The sequence below is a fragment of the Triticum aestivum genome, chromosome 4D (assembly GCF_018294505.1).
Source record: "Triticum aestivum cultivar Chinese Spring chromosome 4D, IWGSC CS RefSeq v2.1, whole genome shotgun sequence".
Classification (NCBI taxonomy): domain Eukaryota; kingdom Viridiplantae; phylum Streptophyta; class Magnoliopsida; order Poales; family Poaceae; genus Triticum; species Triticum aestivum.
In genome coordinates, this window is record NC_057805.1 from 81342033 (window position 1) to 81361872 (window position 19840).

The window sequence follows — 19840 nt, forward strand, 5'->3', positions numbered from 1 at the left end:
AAGTGTAATCCTATTAATAATAAAACGACCATCCTCCTAAAAATAAAAATGCCATGTTATTAAAGAAAAAATGCCATGCTCTTAATGTTTAAAATGCCATCCTCTTAGTAATAAAAATAGTCACACTCTTAATCATAAAACTACCATCTCTTAATAATAATAAAATGCATGTTTTTTATTATAAAAATGACATGCTGCAAAAATAAGACTGCCACGTGAGAAATTACAAAAAGCATAGAAATTGTTGCACTACATATACTAAAAGTGCACATAGCAAGTTAAGAAAAGAAAAACCTCTAAAAAATAGGGATTTTTTAAATAAAAATAAGGATTTGGGTAAAAATCAAATAAAAAAATCTAAATTATAACAAAATTGTGTTTAAATACATATAGCGGTTTCATAGCACATGTTCACAACCATGCACTTGGTCAAGTCGTAAGCGCATGTGTCCCCCTCTACTAGAGGTGGTGAGTTCGCGGAGATATCTGGTGCTACCGGTGCACCAAACTCACTTTACACACTTTAATATGTTGAAAAAAAATGAAATTAACTTAGCACATCGACACAAAATTAATGTAGGTTGTCACAAAATTTCACGTCGAACTTCAAAACATAGCTCAGAAAACAAAAATGACAAATTCAACACTAAACTTATCAGTTTTATATCTCGAATAATGAGTCCAATTTCGATACGAAATTTGATGATTGATATTGTGTTAATGTGCTAGATTTTTTCTGATTTTAAAAAATTCTTTACGGCATTTGGTGCACCGGTAGCACCACAACTGTGGGTGCATAGGATACATTCCTGGTGAGTTCGCCTAGCTCGCCTTGTCCCTTATAAGCTTCTGACTGAGGGAAGTGTATGGCAAACTCTCTTGTGCAAAATGTATTTAGGCACAAAAATTGTCTCACACATATTGGGAACCGAAGGACTCATATTATTGTGAAGGTATGATGGCGGCAAAAGTGCACATGTTCTGTTTTGGATCTTTTATCAACAAGGTGTGTCACGGGGATTTCACAGCAATATGCATGATTTGGGGATTTTGGTGGAGATAAGGCACACATGGAAGATCTAGGATGGGATTTCACACACAGTGGAGGTTTTACCCAGGTTTGGGCCCCAATGCTAGGGGTAACAACCTACTATTGCTTCGATGTTTTCTCTCTTGTGTGAACCAAGTGATTACAATGTATTCTCTGTCACATGTAGGCTTTTGAGTATATGTGTTTGAAGGAAATATGCCCTAGAGGCAATAATAAAGATGTTATTTATATTTCCTTATATCATGATAAATGTTTATTATTCATGCTAGAATTGTATTAACCGGAAACTTGATACATGTGTGAATACATAGACAAAACAAAGTGTCCCTAGTATGCCTCTACTTGACTAGCTCGTTAATCAAAGATGGTTAAGTTTCCTGACCATAGACATGTGTTGTCATTTGATGAACGGGATCACATCATTAGGAGAATGATGTGATGGACAAGACCCATCCGTTATCTTAGCATGATGATCGTTCAGTTTTATTGCTATTGCTTTCTTCACGACTTATACATATTCCTTTGACTATGAGATTATGCAACTCCCGAATACCGGAGGAACACCTTGTGTGCTATCAAACGTCACAATGTAACTGGGTGATTATAAAGATGCTCTATAGGTGTCTCCGAAGGTGTTTGTTGGGTTGGCATAGATCGAGATTAGGATTTGTTACTACGAGTATCGGAGAGGTATCTCTTGGCCCTCTCGGCAATGCACATCATGATAAGCATTGCAAGCAATGTGACTAATGAGTTAGTTGCGGGATGATGCATTACGAAACGAGTAAAGAGACTTGCCGGTAACGTGATTGAACTAGGTATGAGGATACCGACGATCGAATCTCAGGCAAGTAACATACCGATGACAAAGGGAATGACGTATGTTGTCATTGCGGTTTGACCGATAAAGATCTTCGTAGAATATGTAGGAACCAATATGAGCATCTAGGTTCCGCTATTGGTTATTGACCGGAGATGTGTCTCGGTCATGTCTACATAGTTCTCGAACCCGTAGGGTCCACATGCTTAAAGTTCGATGACGATTTGTATTATGAGTTATGTGTTTTGGTGACCGAAGATTGTTCGGAGTCCCATGTGAGATCACGGACATGACGAGGAGTCTCGAAATGGTTGAGAGGTAAAGATTGATATATTGGAAGGTAGTATCCGGACACCGGAAGGGTTCCGGAGTGTATCGAGTACATACTGGAGTACCTGAGGGGTTACCGGAACCCCCCGGGGAAAGATATGGGCCATATGGGCCATAGGAGGGAGGCTAACCAGCCCACAAGGGGCTGGTGCGCCCCCACAAGGGAGGAGGCCAAATTGGACTAGGGAAGGGGGCGCCAACCCCCTTTCCTTCTCCTACTCCCTCTCCTTCCCCCTTTTCCCCTCCGGAAGAAGAAAAAAGGGGGGCCGAATCCTACTAGGACTCTCCTCTCCCTGGCGCGCCTCTGGTGGCCGGCCTCCTACCCTCCTCCTTTATATACGGGGGCAGGGGGCACCCCAAAGCACATCAATTGTTCTCTTAGCCGTGTGTGATGCCCCCCTCCACAGTTTACTCCTCCGGTCATAGCGTCGTAGTGCTTAGGCGAAGCCCTGCGCGGATCACATCACCAACACCGTCACCACGCCGTCGTGCTGGCGAAACTCTCCCTTGACCCTCTGCTAGATCAAGAGTTCGAGGGACGTCATCGAGGGTAACGTGTGCTGAACTCGGAGGTGTCGTATGTTCGGTACTAAGATCGGTTGGATCGTGAAGACGTTCGACTACATCAACCGCGTTAACCTAACGCTTCCGCTTTTGGTCTACGAGGGTACATGGACACACTCTCCCCTCTCATTGCTATGCATCTCCTAGATAGATCTTGCGTGAGCGTAGGATTTTTTTTGAAATTGCATGCTACGTTCCCCAACAGTGGTATCAGAGCCAGGTCTATGCGTAGATAATATGCACGAGTAGAACACAAAGAGTTGTGGGCGATAATAGTCATACTGCTTACCACCAACGTCTTACTTTGATTCGGCGGTATTGTTGGATGAAGCGGCATGGCCAACATTACATGTCCACGTTCATGAGACCGGTTCAACCGACGTGCTTTGCACACAGGTGGCTGGCGGGTGTCTGTTTCTCCAACTTTAGTTGAATCGAGTTTGACTATGGCCGGTCCTTGTTGAAGGTTAAAATAGCACACTTGACGAAAAATCGTTGTGGTTTTGATGCATAGGTAAACGGTTCTTGCTGGAAGCCCGTAGCAGCCACGTAAAACTTGCAGCAACAAAGTAGAGGACGTCTAACTTGTTTTTGCAGGGCATGTTGTGATGTGATATGGTGAAGACACGATGTGATATAATTTTTTGTATGAGATGGTCATGTTTTGTAAAAGTTATCAGCAACTGGCAGGAGCCTTATGGTTGTCGCTTTATTGTATGAAATGCAATCGCCATGTAATTGCTTTACTTTATCACTATGCGGTAGCGATAGTTGTAGAAGCAATAGTTGGCGAGACGACAACGACACTACAATGGAGAACAACGTGTCAAGCCGGTGACGATGGAGATCATGACGGTGCTTTGGAGATGGAGATCAAAGGCACAAGATGATGATGGCCATATCATGTCACATATTTTGATTGCATGTGATGTTTATCTTTTATGCATCTTATTTTGCTTAGTATGGCGGTAGCATTATAAGATGATCCCTCACTAAATTTCAAGGTATAAGTGTTCTCCCTGAGTATGCACCGTTGCTACAGTTCATCGTGCCGAGACACCACGTGATGATCGGGTGTGATAAGCTCTATGTTCACATACAACGGGTGCAAGCCAGTTTTGAACGTGCAGAATATTCGGGTTAAACTTGACGAGCCTAGCATATGCAGATATGGCCTCGGAACATTGAGACCGAAAGGTCGAACGTGAATCATATAGTAGATATGATCAACATAGATATGTTCAGCATTGAAAGCTACTCCATCTCACGTGATGATCGGACATGGTTTAGTTGATATGGATCACGTGATCATTTAGATGACTCGAGGGATGTCTATCTAAGTGGGAGTTCTTAAGTAATATGATTAATTGAACTTAAATTTATCATGAACTTTGTCCTGATAATATTTGCATATCTATGTTGTAGATCAATAGCTCGCGTATAGCTCCTATATATTTTTTATATGTTCCTAGAGAAAAGTTGAAAGATGATAGTAGCAATGATGCGGACTTGGTCCGTGATGTGAGGATCATCCTCATTGCTGCACAGAAGAATTATGTCCTTGATGCACCGCTAGGTGACAGAACTATTGCAGGAGCAGATGCAGACGTTATGAACGTTTGACAAGCTCGGTATGATGACTGCTTGATAGTTTAGTGCACCATGCTTTACGGCTTAGAACCGGGACTTCAAAAATGTTTTGAACGACATGGATCATATGAGATGTTCCAAGAGTTGAAATTGGTATTTCAAACTCATGCCCGTGTTAAGAGGTATAAGACCTCTGACAAAGTACTTTGCCTACAAGATGGAGGAGAATAGCTCAGCTAGTGAGCATATGCTCAGAATGTCTGGGTACTACAATCGCTTGAATCAAGTGGGAGCTAATCTTCCAGATAAGATAGTTATTGATAGAGTTCTCTAGTCACTATCACCAAGTTACTAGAACTTCGTGATGAACTATAATATGCGAGGGATGACGAAAACGATTCCCAAGCTCTTCGCGATGCTGAAATCAGCGAAGGTAGAAATCAAGAAATAGCATCAAGTGTTGATGGTTAACAAGACCACTAGTTTCAAGAAAAGGGGCAAGGGAAAGAAAGGGAAACTTCAAAAAGAATGGCAAGAAAGTTGCCACTCCCATGAAGAAGCCCAAAGACAGACCCAAGCCTGAAACTGTGTGCTTCTACTGCAAAGGAAATGGTCACTGGAAGTGGAACTGCCCTAGATACTTGGCGGATAAGAAGGATGGCAAAGTGAACAAAGGTATATTTGATATACATATTATTGATGTGTACTTTACTAGTGTTTATAGCAACGCCTCGGTATTTGATACTGGTTCAGTTGCTAAGAGTAGTAACTTGAAAATAGGAGTTGCAAGATAAAGAGAGACTAGTTAAGGACGAGGTGACGATGTGTGTTGGAAGTAATTCCAAGGTTGATACGATCACCATCGCACACTCCCTCTACCTTCGGGATTAGAATTGAACCTAAATAAATGTTATTTGGTGTTTGCGTTGAGCATTAATATGATTAGATCATGTTTATTGCAATACGGTTATTCATTTAAGTCAGAGAATAATTGTTGTTCTATTTATATGAATAAAACCTTCTATGGTCATACACCCAATGTGAATGGTTTATTGAATCTCGATCATAATGATACACATATCCATAATATTGATGCCAAAAGATGCAAAGTTCATAATGATAGTGCAACATATTTGTGGCACTGCCATTTAGGTCATATTGGTGTAAAGCGCATGAAGAAACTCCATGCCGATGGGCTTTTGGAATCACTTGATTATGAATCACTTGATGCTTGCGAACCATGCCTCATGGGCAAGATGACTAAAACTCCATTCTCCGGAACGATGGAGCAAGCCACTGACTTTTGGAAATAACACATACCGATGTATGTGGTCCGATGAGTGTTGAGGCTCGCGGCGGGTATCATTATTTTCTGACCTTCATAGATGATTTGAGCAGATATGGGTATATCTACTTAATGAAACATAAGTCTGAAACATTTGAAAAGTTCAAAGAATTTCAGAGTGAAGTAGAAAATTATCTAACAAGAAAATAAAGTTTCTATGATCTGATCGCTGAGGCGAATATTTGAGTTACGAGTTTGGTCTTTATTTGAAACAATGTGGAATAGTTTCGATCCTCACACCAGCTGGAATACCACAACGTAATGGTGTGTCCGAACATCGTAACCGCACTTTATTAGATATGGTGTGATCTATGATGTCTCTTACCAATTTACCACTATCGTTTTGGGGTTATGCATCAGAGACAGCTGCATTCACGTTAAATAGGGCACCATCTAAATCCGTTGAGATGACACCGTATGAACTGTGGTTTGGCAAGAAACCTAAGTTGTCATTTCTTAAAGTTTGGGGTTGCGATGCTTATGTGAAAAAGGCTTCAGCCTGATAAACTCGAACCTAAATCGGGGAAATGCATCTTCATAGGATACCCAAAAAGAAATTGTTGGGTACATGTTCTATCACAGATCTGAAGGCAAAATTTTTTGCTGAGAATGGATCCTTTCTAGAGAAGGAGTTTCTCTCGAAAGAAGTGAGTGGAAGGAAAGTAGAACTTGATGAGGTAGTTGTACCTTCTCTCGAGTTGGAAAGTAGTTCATCACAGAAATCAGTTCCAGTGATGCCTACACCAATTAGCGAGGAAGTTAATGATGATGATCATGAAACTTCAGATCAAGTTACTACCGAACCTCGTAGGTCAACCAAAGTACGTTCCGCACGAGAGTGGTACGGTAATAATGTTCTAGAAGTCATGTTACTATACCATGACGAACCTACGAACTATGAGTAAGCGATGATGAGCCCAGATTCCGCGAAATGGATTGAGGCCATGAAATCTGAGATGGGATCCATGTATGAAAACAAAGTATGGACTTTGGTTGACTTGCCTGATGATCGGCAAGCCATAGATAATAAATGGATCTTCAAGAGGAAGACAGATGCTGATGGTAATGTCACTATCTACAAAGCTTGACTTATCTCAAAAGGTTTTCAACAAGTTCAAGGTGTTGACTACTATGAGATTTTCTCACTCGTAGCGATGCTTAAGTCTGTCCGAATCATGTTAGCAATTGCCACATTTTATGAAATCTGGCAAATGGATGTCAAAACTGCATTCCTTAATGGATATCTTAAAGAAGAGTTGTATATGATGCAACAAGAAGGTTTTGTCAATCCTAAAAGTGCTAACAAAATGCGCAAGCTCCAACAATCCATCTATGGACTGGTGCAAGCATCTCGGAGTTGGATTATACGCTTTGATGAGTTGATCAAAGCATATAATTTTATACAGACTCGAGGTGAAGCCTGTATTTACAAGAAAGTGAGTGGGAGCACACAGCCTTTCTGATAAGTATATGCGAATGACATATTGTTGATCAGAAATGATGTAGAATTTTCTGGAAAGCATAAAGGAGTGTTTGAAAGGATTTCTTCAAAGAAAGACCTCGGTGAAGCTACTTACATATTGAGCATCAAGATCTATAGAGATAGATCAAGACGCTTGATAAGTTTTTTCAATGAGTACATACCTTGACAAGATTTTGAAGTAGTTCAAAATGGAACAGTCAAAGAAGGAGTTCTTGCTTGTGTTGCAAGGTGTGAAGTTGAGTAAAGACTCAAAACTCGACCACGGCAGAAAATAGAAAGAGAATGAAAAGTCATATGCCTCAGTCATAGGTTCTATAAAGTGTGCTATGTTGTGTCCAGACCTATTGTGTACCTCACCATGAGTTTGGCAAGAGGGTACAATAGTGATCCAGGAGTGGATCACTGGACAGCGGTCAAAATTATCCTTAGTGGAATAAGGATATGTTTCTCGGTTATGGAGGTGACAAAAAGTTCATCATAAAGGGTTGCGTCAATGCAAGATTTGACACTGATCCGGATGACTCTAAGTCTCAATCTGGATACATATTGAAAGTGGGAGCAATTAGCTAGAGTAGCTCCATGCAGAGCACTGTAGACATAGAAATTTGCAAAATACATACGGATTTGAATGTGGCCGACCCGTTGAATAAACTTCTCTCACAAGCAAAACATGATCACACCTTAGTACTCTTTGGATATTAATCACATGGCGATGTGAACTAGATTATTGACTCTAGTAAACCCTTTGGGTATTGGTCACATGGCGATGTGGACTATAGAGTGTTAAATCACATGACGATGTGAACTATTGGTGTTAAATCACATGGCGATGTGAACTAGATTATTGACTCTAGTGCAAGTGGGAGACTGAAGGAAATATGCCCTAGAGGCAATAATAAAGATGTTATTTATATTTCCTTATATCATGATAAATGTTTATTATTCATGCTAGAATTGTATTAACCGGAAACTGGATACATGTGTGAATACATAGACAAAACAAAGTGTCCCTAGTATGCCTCTACTTGACTAGCTCGTTAATCAAAGATGGTTAAGTTTCCTGACCATAGACATGTGTTGTCATTTGATGAACGGGATCACATAAGTAAGAGAATGATGTGATGGACAAGACCCATTCGTTAGCTTAGCATGATGATCGTTCAGTTCTATTGCTATTGCTTTCATCATGACTTATATATATTCCTTTGACTATGAGATTATGCAACTCCCGAATACCGGAGGAACACCTTGTGTGCTATCAAACGTCACAATGTAACTGGGTGATTATAAATATGCTCTATAGGTGTCTCCGAAGGTGTTTGTTGGGTTGGCATAGATCGAGATTAGGATTTGTCACTCCGAGTATCGGAGACGTATATCTGAGCCCTCTCGGTAATGCACATCATGATAAGCCTTGCAAGCAATGTGACTAATGAGTTAGTTGCGGGATGATGCATTACGGAAAGAGTAAAGAGACTTGCCAGTAACGAGATTGAACTAGGTATGAGGATACCGACGATCGAATCTCGGGCAAGTAACATACCGATGACAAAGGGAATGACGTATGTTGTCATTGCGGTTTGACCGATAAAGATCTTCGCAGAATATGTAGGAGCCAATATGAGCATCCAGGTTCCGCTATTGGTTATTGACCGGAGATGTGTCTCGGTCATGTCTACATAGTTCTCGAACCCGTAGGGTCCACACGCTTAAAGTTCGATGATGATTTGTATTATGAGTTATGTGTTTTGGTGACCGAAGATTGTTCGGAGTCCCGGATGAGATCACGGACATGACAAGGAGTCTCGAAATGGTTGAGAGGTAAAGATTGATATATTGGAAGGTAGTATTCGGACACCGGAGGGGTTCAGGAGTGTATTGGGTACATACCGGAGTACCGGAGGGGTTACCGGAACCCCCCGGGGAAAGATATGGGCCATATGGGCCATATGAGGGAGGCTAACCAGCCCACAAGGGGCTGGTGCGCCCCCACGAGGGAGGAGGCTGAATTGGACTAGGGAAGGGGGTCCACCCCCCTTTCCTTCTGCTACTCCCTCTCCTTCCCCCTTTCCCCACCGGAAGAAGAAAAAAAAGGGGGGCCAAATCCTACCAGGACTGAAGTCCTGGTAGGACTCCCCTCTCCCTGGCGCGCCCCTGGTGGAAGGCCTCCTCCCCTCCTCCTTTATATACAGGGGCAGGGGGGCACCCCAAAGCACATTAATTGTTCTCTTAGTCGTGTGCGGTGCCCCCCTCCACAGTTTACTCCTCCGGTCATAGCGTCGTAGTGCTTAGGTGAAGCCCTGCGCGGATCACATCACCAACACCGTCATCACGCCGTCGTGCTGACGGAACTCTCCCTTGACCCTCTGCTGGTTCAAGAGTTCGAGGTACGTTATCAAGCTGAACGTGTGCTGATCGGTACTAAGATCGGTTGGATCGTGAAGACGTTCGACTACATCAACTGCGTTAACCTAACGCTTCCGCTTTCGGTCTACGAGGGTACATGGACACACTCTCCCCACTCGTTGCTATGCATCTCCTAGATAGATCTTGCGTGAGCGTAGGAAATTTTTTGAAATTGCATGCTACGTTCCCCAACAATGTTCCCCCATCTATCTGTCTGGTATGTCCCAAACGTATCAACTTTTCTGAACACTTTTGCTCTTGTTTTGGACTCTAATTTGCATGATTTGAATGGAAATAACTCGGGTTGACACCATTTTCAGCAAAATTGCCATGATGTTGTTTTTGTGCAGAAATAAAAGTTCTCGGATTGAGCTGAAAAATTACAGAGAATTATTTCAGAATATATAAAAAATTATGGCAGAAGAAATTACCAGAGGGGGGCACCAGGGTGCCACAAGCCCAGGGCACGCGCCATCCCCCCAGGGGCCGCCTGGTAGGCTTGTGGGCCCTTGGCAGCTCCTGTTCTTCAACGGGAGGACTGGTCTGGAGTCTGTTCTGGGCTCCGGAGAGGGGGATTTGATGCCGTCATCATCATGAACCTTCCTCCATCACCAATTTCATAATGCTAACCGCCGGGAGTGAGTAATTCCTTCGCAGGCTTGCTGGACGGTGATGGGTTGGATGAGATTTATCATGTAATCGAGTTAGTTTTGTTAGGGCTTGATCCCTGGTATCCACTATGTTCTGAGATTGATGTTGCTATGACTTGTCACTAGGGCCCGAGTACCATGATTTCAGATCTGAACCCTTTATGTTTTCGTGAATATATGAGTGTTCTTGATCCTATCTTGCAAATTATACACACCTATTACGTGTTATGATCCGCATACCCTAAGGTGACAATAATTTGGATTCTTTCCGGTGATTACCGTAGTCTGAGGAGTTCATATATTCACTATGTGTTAATGCTTTGTTCCGGTTCTCTATTAAAAGGAGGCCTTAATATTCCTTAAGTAGTTTCCTTATGGACCCCGCTGCAGGGAGGTGGACAAAAGATGTCATGCAAGTTCTTATCGCAAGCATGTATGACTATATACGGAATACATGCTACATTACAATGATGTTAGTTCTGTGTCGCCCTAGGTTATAACTGTTACATGATGAACATTATCCAACATAATTTTCCATCACCGATCCAATGCCTATGAGCTTTTCACATATTGATCTTTGCTAAGTTACTATTGTTGCTGCTGCTGTCACAATTGCTACAAAACTGCTTCTGCTACTGTTGCCACTATTACCACTACTATTAAACTATCATATTACTGTGGTACTGATCACTCTGCTGCAGATATTTTGTCTCCAAGTGTGGCTGAATTGAGAACTCAACTGCTAATACTTGATAGTATTCTTTGGCTCCCCTTGTGTCGAATCAATAAATTTGGGTTGAATACACTCTACCTCGAAAACTGTTGCGATCCCCTATACTTGTGGGTTATCACTCTCTCGCCACCCTCACCTTATATACTATGATGAGGACGTGGGGTTACAAGGGTTGTTATGAGCCATGATGTAATAATAGTCTTAATGATGGTTGTTACTAGTGTTACCCCCAACACCATAATGTTGATGTAATGGCGATGCGGTAACGTTCGTCTTGATTGACCATGTTGTCCTGCCTGATGGAAGTTGTGGTATTCAGCCAGATATGAGTTTTGCAGTGTCCATCTGGATGGCATATTGGTGTCGGCCCAGCTGAGTGATCCTTCACGGGAAGACTTGGGCCATCAGGTCTTCTTGTGCTGAATCATTCACATGGGCCTACCCCGGGGAGGTCCCAGAGTCAATAGCTCCCGAGTCCTTCAAGGTTTCGAGGAATGGTGTTGATTCCTTAGATGAAGAAAGTTCTTGTGGGTTTGCGATCATCATTGGGTCGCTGATGTCGCTTGAAGCTACGTCGGTATTTTCCCCAAAGAGGAAGGGATGATGCAGCACATCGGCGGTGGTATTTCCCTTAGATATGAAATCAAGGTTATCGAACCAGTAGGAGAACCAAGCAACACAACGTAAACAGCCCCTGCACACAGATAACAAATCCTCGCAACCCGACGTGTTAAAGGGGTTGTCAATCCCTTCCGGGGTACGGCGCCTCAAGATAGGCAAAGGATGTGAGGTAAATTTGTAGTAGATTGATAGATCGAAAGCCAAATAAAATAAATAGAAATAAAATGCAGCGAGGTATTTTTGTATTTTTGGTTTAATAGATCTGAAAATAAATGCAAGGAAAAAGTAGATCGCAAAGGCAAATATATGAGAAAGAAGACCCGGGGGCCGTAGGTTTCACTAGTGGCTTCTCTCTCGAAAAATAGCAACGGTGGGTAAACAAATTACTGTTGGGCAATTGATAGAACTCCAAATAATCATGACGATATCCAGGCAATAATCATTATATAGGCATCACATCCAAGATTAGTAGACCGACTCCTGCCTGCATCTACAACTATTACTCCACACATCGACCTCTATCCAGCATGCATCTAGTGTATTAAGTTCATGGAAAAACGGAGTAATGCAATAAGAACGATGACATGATGTAGACAAGATCTATCTATGTAGAGATAGACCCCATCGTTTTATCCTTAGTAGCAATTATACATACGTGTCGTTTCCCTCTCTGTCACTGGGATCAAGCACCGTAAGATCGAACCCACTACAAAGCACCTCTTCCCATTGCAAGATAAATAGATCAAGTTGGCCAAACAAAACCCAAATATTGGAGAAGAATTATGAGGCTATAAGAGATCATGCATATAAGAGATCAAAGAAACTCAAATAACTTTCATGGATATAAAAAGATATAACTGATCATAAACTCGAAGTTCATCAGATCCCAACAGCACACCGCAAAAGAGTTACATCATATGGGTCTCCAAGAGACCATTGTATTGAGAATTCAGCGAGAGAGAGAAAGCCATCTAGCTACTAACTACGGACCTGAAGGTCTACAAAGAACTACTCCCGCATCATCGGAGAGGCACCAATGGAGGTGGTGAACCCCATCTGAGATGGTGTCTAGATTGGATCTGGTGGTTCTGGACTCTGCGGCGGCTGGATGAATATTTCGTCGATGCCTTTAGGGTTTCTAGAATATTGGGGTATTTATAGAGCAAAGAGGCGGTCCGGGGGGCACCCGAGGTGGGCACAACCCACCAGGGCGCGCCTGGGCCTCCTGGCACGCCCTGGTGGGTTGTGCCCCCCTTGGGTCACCCCCCAGGTGCAGCCAGGGCCCATTGTGTTCCTTCTGGCCCATAAAAAATCATCGTGGAGTTTCGTGGCATTTGGACTCCGTCTGATATTGATTTCCTGCGATGTAAAAAACATGGAAAAAACAACAACTGGCACTTGGCACTAGGTCAATAGGTTAGTACCAAAAAATGATATAAAATGACTATAAAATGGTTATAAAACATCCAAGACTGATAATATAACAGCATGGAACAATCAAAAATTATAGATACGATGGAGACGTATCAGTCGCCTGAGGGGGGCCTTGGTGGACTCGATCAATACCTGGAAAGGTTAACAATTGGCAATTCGCTCAGCGGGGAACTTGGCTTGTGGCTGATTGTGAAGCGTATCATGAATTCTGAGTGACTTCTAGGAACCCTTGGGCTTATTTGAGTGGGCCGTTGATAGTTTGTCGGCCTGAAGAGGTGCATTATTTCAATTTTCATCTTCAAAATTGAGTCATCGGACATGGGCATTTGGTTAGGGAACCAACTAGTGCCGCTGCGGATGCCATGTCCATCATCTTGCCTTGGCAATGTTGGCTTATCTGAAGCCCGGACGAGCAAATCATCAATGTCTATGTTTTGAGGACAATTTGTTTCAAGTGATTGCGTTGAGCGATGAACCAGATGATGCCTTGGGATGGAGAAGGGCCAGATTAGTATCTTCTCAAGTCCGCAGATTGCATGCAGCGCGGCCTGATTTGGCCAAGCTTTTGGTCGAAGAGACATTTGGACCGTGCGAAGGGTCATGGTTAACTAGAATCTTGCTTGCAACGTCCCATTGACTTCATACAATGAATGCAAGCAATTGAACTGACTGCACGCAGATGTCGTCTTGATGGCCACACGTGACAGGCACAATTTAGCTTTTAATGACGCGATTGGTTGCCACACATCAGATGATTCCTTATTGGTTAGAGGGATTTGATTTCCCACTAAGATGCGGTTAATGGGCCAAGCGGTTCGCCCCTGCTGCCTATTTAAAAGTGCACCATCGGAGGGATAGGTTCACTCCGTCCCATTGCTTCTTTCTCATCTGCACCATTGCCCATATCGAGCAAGTGCTCCATTAGACCCGCTCCACATCGGCTATCCCCACAACTATGTCTCAAACCATGAGGAAGAGTATTGCCAATGCTAGCCCTTCCAACGTCACTATTCCCCTTCCGAGTGGGTGGGAAAAAGGAGATTGGCTGCCGCCCATTGCGGACGAGGCGATGTAGAACAAATATATCGGGGTGGGACTCACCCCATCACATGATTGAATCCCTCGCGAATGGCGGTGGGCTTGCCGGTGCCTTCCCCACGCGTGGGTGAGTTTTTCTCATCTTAGCTCATGTCAGGTGAGGCTTATCTTTGCCCCCTGCACGACTTCATGCAAGGGCTACTTTTCTTCTACAACTTGCAACTCCACCATCTCTAACCCACCAACATTCTACATGTGCTTGCTTCATCACACTATGCGAGTGCTTCCTGGGTACCCATCCGCATTCGGGACTATGGAAGTGTCACATCTCAGTGAAGCTCTGACTAGTAGGATAAGGTGAACACGCGATGGTTCGTAGGGGCATTATTATTTGACCCTCTTCACCCTACGGCTATTTTGATTTGAATACTTGGGGAGAGGAGTGGTTCTATCTTTGACTGAACGTGCGCCTAGTGGTCAAGAAGGTCTTCCCAGTTTATTGATGTGCCACCACCGATGACTGCCAGTTGGAATGCCAAGCCTTCCAAGGAAGAGAAGCGTGATGTCGACCGATTGCTTCAACAAATCCAATAGTTTAAGGATGAGGGTCTCAGTGGAGTGGATCTCATCAAGGCCTGGTTGAGCTGGCACATCCCGCCACTTCATGCAAGGGCACATCCAATCTATTCAGGCACTTTCGACTGCACCTGGATCACCGCCAGGAATATAGCGAATGAACACTTCGTGAAGGTATTGCAAACCTTGACTGTGGAAGATGAAGAAGTGAGCCATGTGCCTCGTGTAGTTCCTTACATTGTTGAACATCCCCTGCCTCGTGTAAGTGCTTTGGTCATCTGAGTGAGATTTCCTTTGCTTTCATATGGCTCTTGTTCGACTGATCCAACCTTGAATTTTGATTATGACCGGAAACCTTCTTGTTCCTTATAGGTCAATGCCATTACTCCCCAAAAAGGTCCAGTCGACGAGATGTTTCCGTAAGAGGAGGTGGCAGCTACCAAGGGTTCTAACACCTGAAAGAAGGAAGTTGTTATGGTACCGAGTCGATCCCAGTCGATCATGGCATGGGAGGATGATATTCCACTAATCCGTCGGTCGAGAACATCGCTCTCGAAGTGGAAGCATCATGACGAAGCCTTCGGTGCTGGGGTTATGGAGGCAGCGCCAAGGCTGGTTTTGCAAGTGGCGGAACCAAGCATTTATGCACAGTGCCTAACCATTCCATGACACGAGCCATGACTTTGACTGCCTCAGCGTTTGCTATCACGAAGAGTGACTCGAGTTGTGTCTGGCCTTTGTCCAGTTATGGTCATTTTGACAAACGACCAAGGTGTGGCCGAAGGAAGGTCACTATCACTGACAGGTATGTTACGTATTTGTTTCTTGTATTTGTGTTCAAGTAGTTGGCAGCCAGTGTTTGGCCGACTAATTCATGTAGCACGTTGTCACTGCTGGGCGCCAAGGAATCTGGCCAGCTTGAGAAGTTGGCGAAGCTGACTGCAGTGCAGCTGACTAGTCAGGCCCCTAGCATCTTAGGGACTCCTCAAGTGTCGACGGTCCAGATGCCTATCGCGGCAGTCCTGCAAACAGTAGAGAGTTTGCCTTTGCCTGTCCCACCATTGGAGCAGGAACGCCAATAGGTAAGTCCATGCCTTTTGTTGCTTATGTCATTTTGGGGGAGGTGGAATTTTGATTCTATGGGTGGAGGTTATTTGCTCGATCTTCACCGGCAGTGGATGCATTACTGAGAGAGCGCCCCACCAGACATGCACCAAAGAGAGATTGACTGTTGCGGGGAGTTCATGAAGAAAATCGTCCGTCGATGTAGGAAGCTCGATCTCATACTTGTTCTAGAATGGCTCTGACCGACTCAAGAGGAAGGGAGCGATTGAGCCTTACCGGCGGCCAGTTAGTTTGTTGACAGTCATCTTGCCTTGAAATGCCGAATCCACTTGCCATCTTGCATCGTCGCAACAATGGCATGTTTTGATCATAAGCTTGTTAGGTCTTCGGCTGAATTCATTTGTTATGCTTGTTCTTTTATGTGTTACTAGGCAGAACTTCAAATGTTGAGGAATGTGTGCTGTTAGTGTAAGGCGCAACTGCTCTTCAAGAAGGGGTGCTGGCCCGTCCTGATAACGGTAGAGGCAAAAGAATGGTCCAAAGACTGATGCTGGTGAACCAAGATCATGGAGATAATGACATGGAACATGAGGCTAACTCGGGAATGAAGCTTATGAACAAAAAGTGTCAAAAAGAAAACCTTTTTATGTTCTTGTTACTATAGAAAGTATATTTCAGGGATGTGTGATAACGAAACTGCTGTACACATGATTTGTTGATGCACGACTTGATTAGAAGCCACACAGATTAGGAAACGAAGAAATCTAATGGTTTAGATGACTTATCGTCTGTCAATCATGCATGAATCCGTCGTACGCATAGCAGTGCTCGTGTGATAATAATGAGCACCGCTATGCAGACGAGACCGTGCAGACGATTTTTACACGACAATCAATTAGTTTCGTCCATTGCATTGCAACGAACGGCAGCACACCACTAGATGCCGATCGTGCGATAGTCGTGCACGGTCTGCACAGCAGTTTCGGATAACAATATTGAATTGTAGTATGTTGGAAAGTGCTATTTTATTCCCCAGGGCTGTAGTAGATTTACTTTTGCTCGTGTTGGGTGGCTAGTGGGGTAGTACGGCAGCTGTTAGACTCATTATAACCCCTCTGCACTTTGATTTTTTTTCTGTTTTTATTCCGTTATCTCTTGACAGTGAAACCCGGTCCATTTTTCGGATAAAATATGATTGCGTACTAACTTAGTTTCTTCAGCTCCGTCGTCTTCTTAGAACAATGGATCTGGAGGGGGCCTGTTAGATTGGAAGCCGCCGGGTAACAGCGGCCCAGGATTCGTCAGTAGCAGCCGTACTTTCCTCTTTCTTTTTTGAAGATGGTAGCAGCCGTAGTGGAGGGAGACAAGATCTGCTAAGTGAAAAGAGCATATCTGAGGGAGGGAGGGACTGCACTTTTACAAACGAAAATATTCAAAAGTCTTGACGGATTGAAGTCGCGACTACCTAGTGATGTCGCGAATGACGAAGACACACCAAAATGATTTGGGTTGCCTACAATTCCATAGTTAGTATATATGCAATTGCAGGTGTTGACAAAAGTAGCACCTCCAACAACTCTACGGATGTGCCTCCGGATATGCATTAACTAATTATTTTGTGATGTACTAGCCTTTAGCAGCCCGGGGCTGCTATGACCACAAGTGCTTTTTCTTACGAAAATGATCTAAATTTATTATCAAAATTCACTGAAAATACAAAGCATCTCAGACATAATAAAAAATTACATCAAGATTCTGAGACCACTAAACAACCACTACTACCGTCACAATGTGTCGCTGTCGTCGCTCCTCTATTAGAGTCGGCTTGACCTTGTCGACGACAGCCGGGAAGTCTTCGTGCACGTGCCCCTAAGGACCAGCGGCCTGGAGCCGCAGTCGTCGTCGTTGAACCCTTAAATAGATGTGAAGCACCTGAAACAAATCTCGCCGCCTCAAGGAGACGGTAGGAATCTACGCCGGAGCTCCGTCGACTACATCTAGATGACGAAGTCGAACAGGATCAGGCCCGAAAGATAAACTTGAAGAAGAAGCGTCGTCATCCGCCCAGGCGCCGCACCTACGAGGACTAAAAATCCCTAATCTAAACTACTAACTAGAGCGGATGCATCGGGATTTCCCTCCACGCCACTGGCCACCGGAGCGGCAGGCAGAGGAAAGGCGAATCCGCGAGCTCGCCGGCGAAGCTTGAAGAGGAGAGCTTACCCTAGCGCCAACGGATACGGGAGAAAAAGAGAAACAAAATTCTGCAATACACTAGGAGACACAAAATTTTACAACCACAGGTGCTGGTGTGGAATTATTAAAAGGTAACGAAAGGGAAGTTGATTTCCGAGTGTACTACCTTCGTCCTGGTTTACTAGTCCCCTTTTATTTTGGGTCATACTTTAACCATAATTTTAACTAACAGAATATAAGTTATATATAGCAAAATTGATACCATTGAAAACTACATTAAAATACAAATTCAACAATATAATTTCTCGTGATACGCATTAATATTTTGCTAATCAAATATGTGGTCAAATTTTAACCGAACTACAAGGGGGACTACTAGGTAGCAGAGAGCATCAGTGGACCACACATGGTCTGCAGCTAGTGCACCATCAGTGAAGGATACCACGACCATGGAGTTGAAGAAATTAGCAAATGAGGTGGTGATGGAATATGGACGTTTTTTTTATGGAATATGGACGTTCATGTCACACTAGACATGAAGATCCCCTAAGGGGTGGGTTAGGATCCTCTGCAGTAGCTCATCATGCAGTACGGTCATTGCCGTGTGGACCCGGTCCCACATGTCATTCGCACAACATCACCGTACAGTACTGTAAAGGATTATGGTTTGCATCCAACGGGTGTTTAAAGCAAATGGTGGTGAGTTCAATGAAAGTTTTGTGGGCTGATTGTCGTGTAATTGTGACAGAACGATCCTCAAAAGAAAGAAAATTATGACAGAATCGATCCTCAAAAGAAAAGAAAATTGTGGATCCACGTTAAAGGCGTAGTAGATGTGGGCCAAATTGTCTTTTCCTAAAAATAAGGTGAAATTCAAATATAGAGGATAAGGGCATCTCCAATGCCGACCCTCAAACCGCCCGCAATAGTCCAGACTGCACGGTACGAACGTGTTGTGCTATCCGACGCGGGCCTGAATCGGTTCGCGTGACGGTGAGGGTGCATTTTCTCCCGCAAACCGTAGACAAACGTATGTGGCTTTGCGGGCGCCCGGACAACACCCACACCCCGGTTCTGACCACCCTTGCCTGCATTCATGCCGTTGTAGAGCGCGATGCTCCACATTGAAGCGGGCACGGAGCGGAAGCGACCTCTTACTGGCTCCGCCATTGAAGCGGCACACTGGCCAAGGGCGTCGCTCGCAACGCGTCCCCGGTGTCCGCGCATGTTCAATGCCGGTGAGGCGTTACTGGATGGGATGGGACGGATATCTACCACGCACGTTCAATGCCCGTCCGTCCGAAAGCCGCCATTAAGCAGGCTCGCCAGCCGAGAAACCCACCCTGGCGTCACACATTGACGCACTCGGACGCCTGGCCTCACTGAAATCCGCTATTTAAAGGTGGCCACAACACAAGCCGCTCCCCATCCTCCTCCCTTACACCACATCCGCCATGACTGCAGATGAAGAAACTCTGTGGGAGAGCCTTTCCACGGTGATGAAGCACGGTGGTCGCCCTTGCCGCCGCCTGGCAGAGCCGCAGTGGCTGGCGGATCGAGGCCGGCTTGTGGGCCAGCTCACCCGAGGTCTCCAACGACAAGGACGACCACACGATAGAGACGGGCTCCGATAACACCACCCCGGCGCCCGCGCCTGTGCACGCTGACTTCACCATTGAGCAGGCGCAGGCGCACTGCAATGCCGCCGTGGCAGAGATGCATCCTGCGTCGGCGCCTATGTCGGCGTTCCAGCAGGCGCGGGAGGAAGAGTAGTACAACCTATTCCTCCTGGAGCAGCACCGGCTGGCGGAGGGCCAGATCTACGGCGAGCAAGGAGGCCGTGGTGGCCAGGGCCGCGGCGAACCCCAACTTCGTCGCGGAGCAGCGCACCATCTATGATGCCGCCCACGCTCAAGCCGCCGCTCTCCAGGAAGCGGC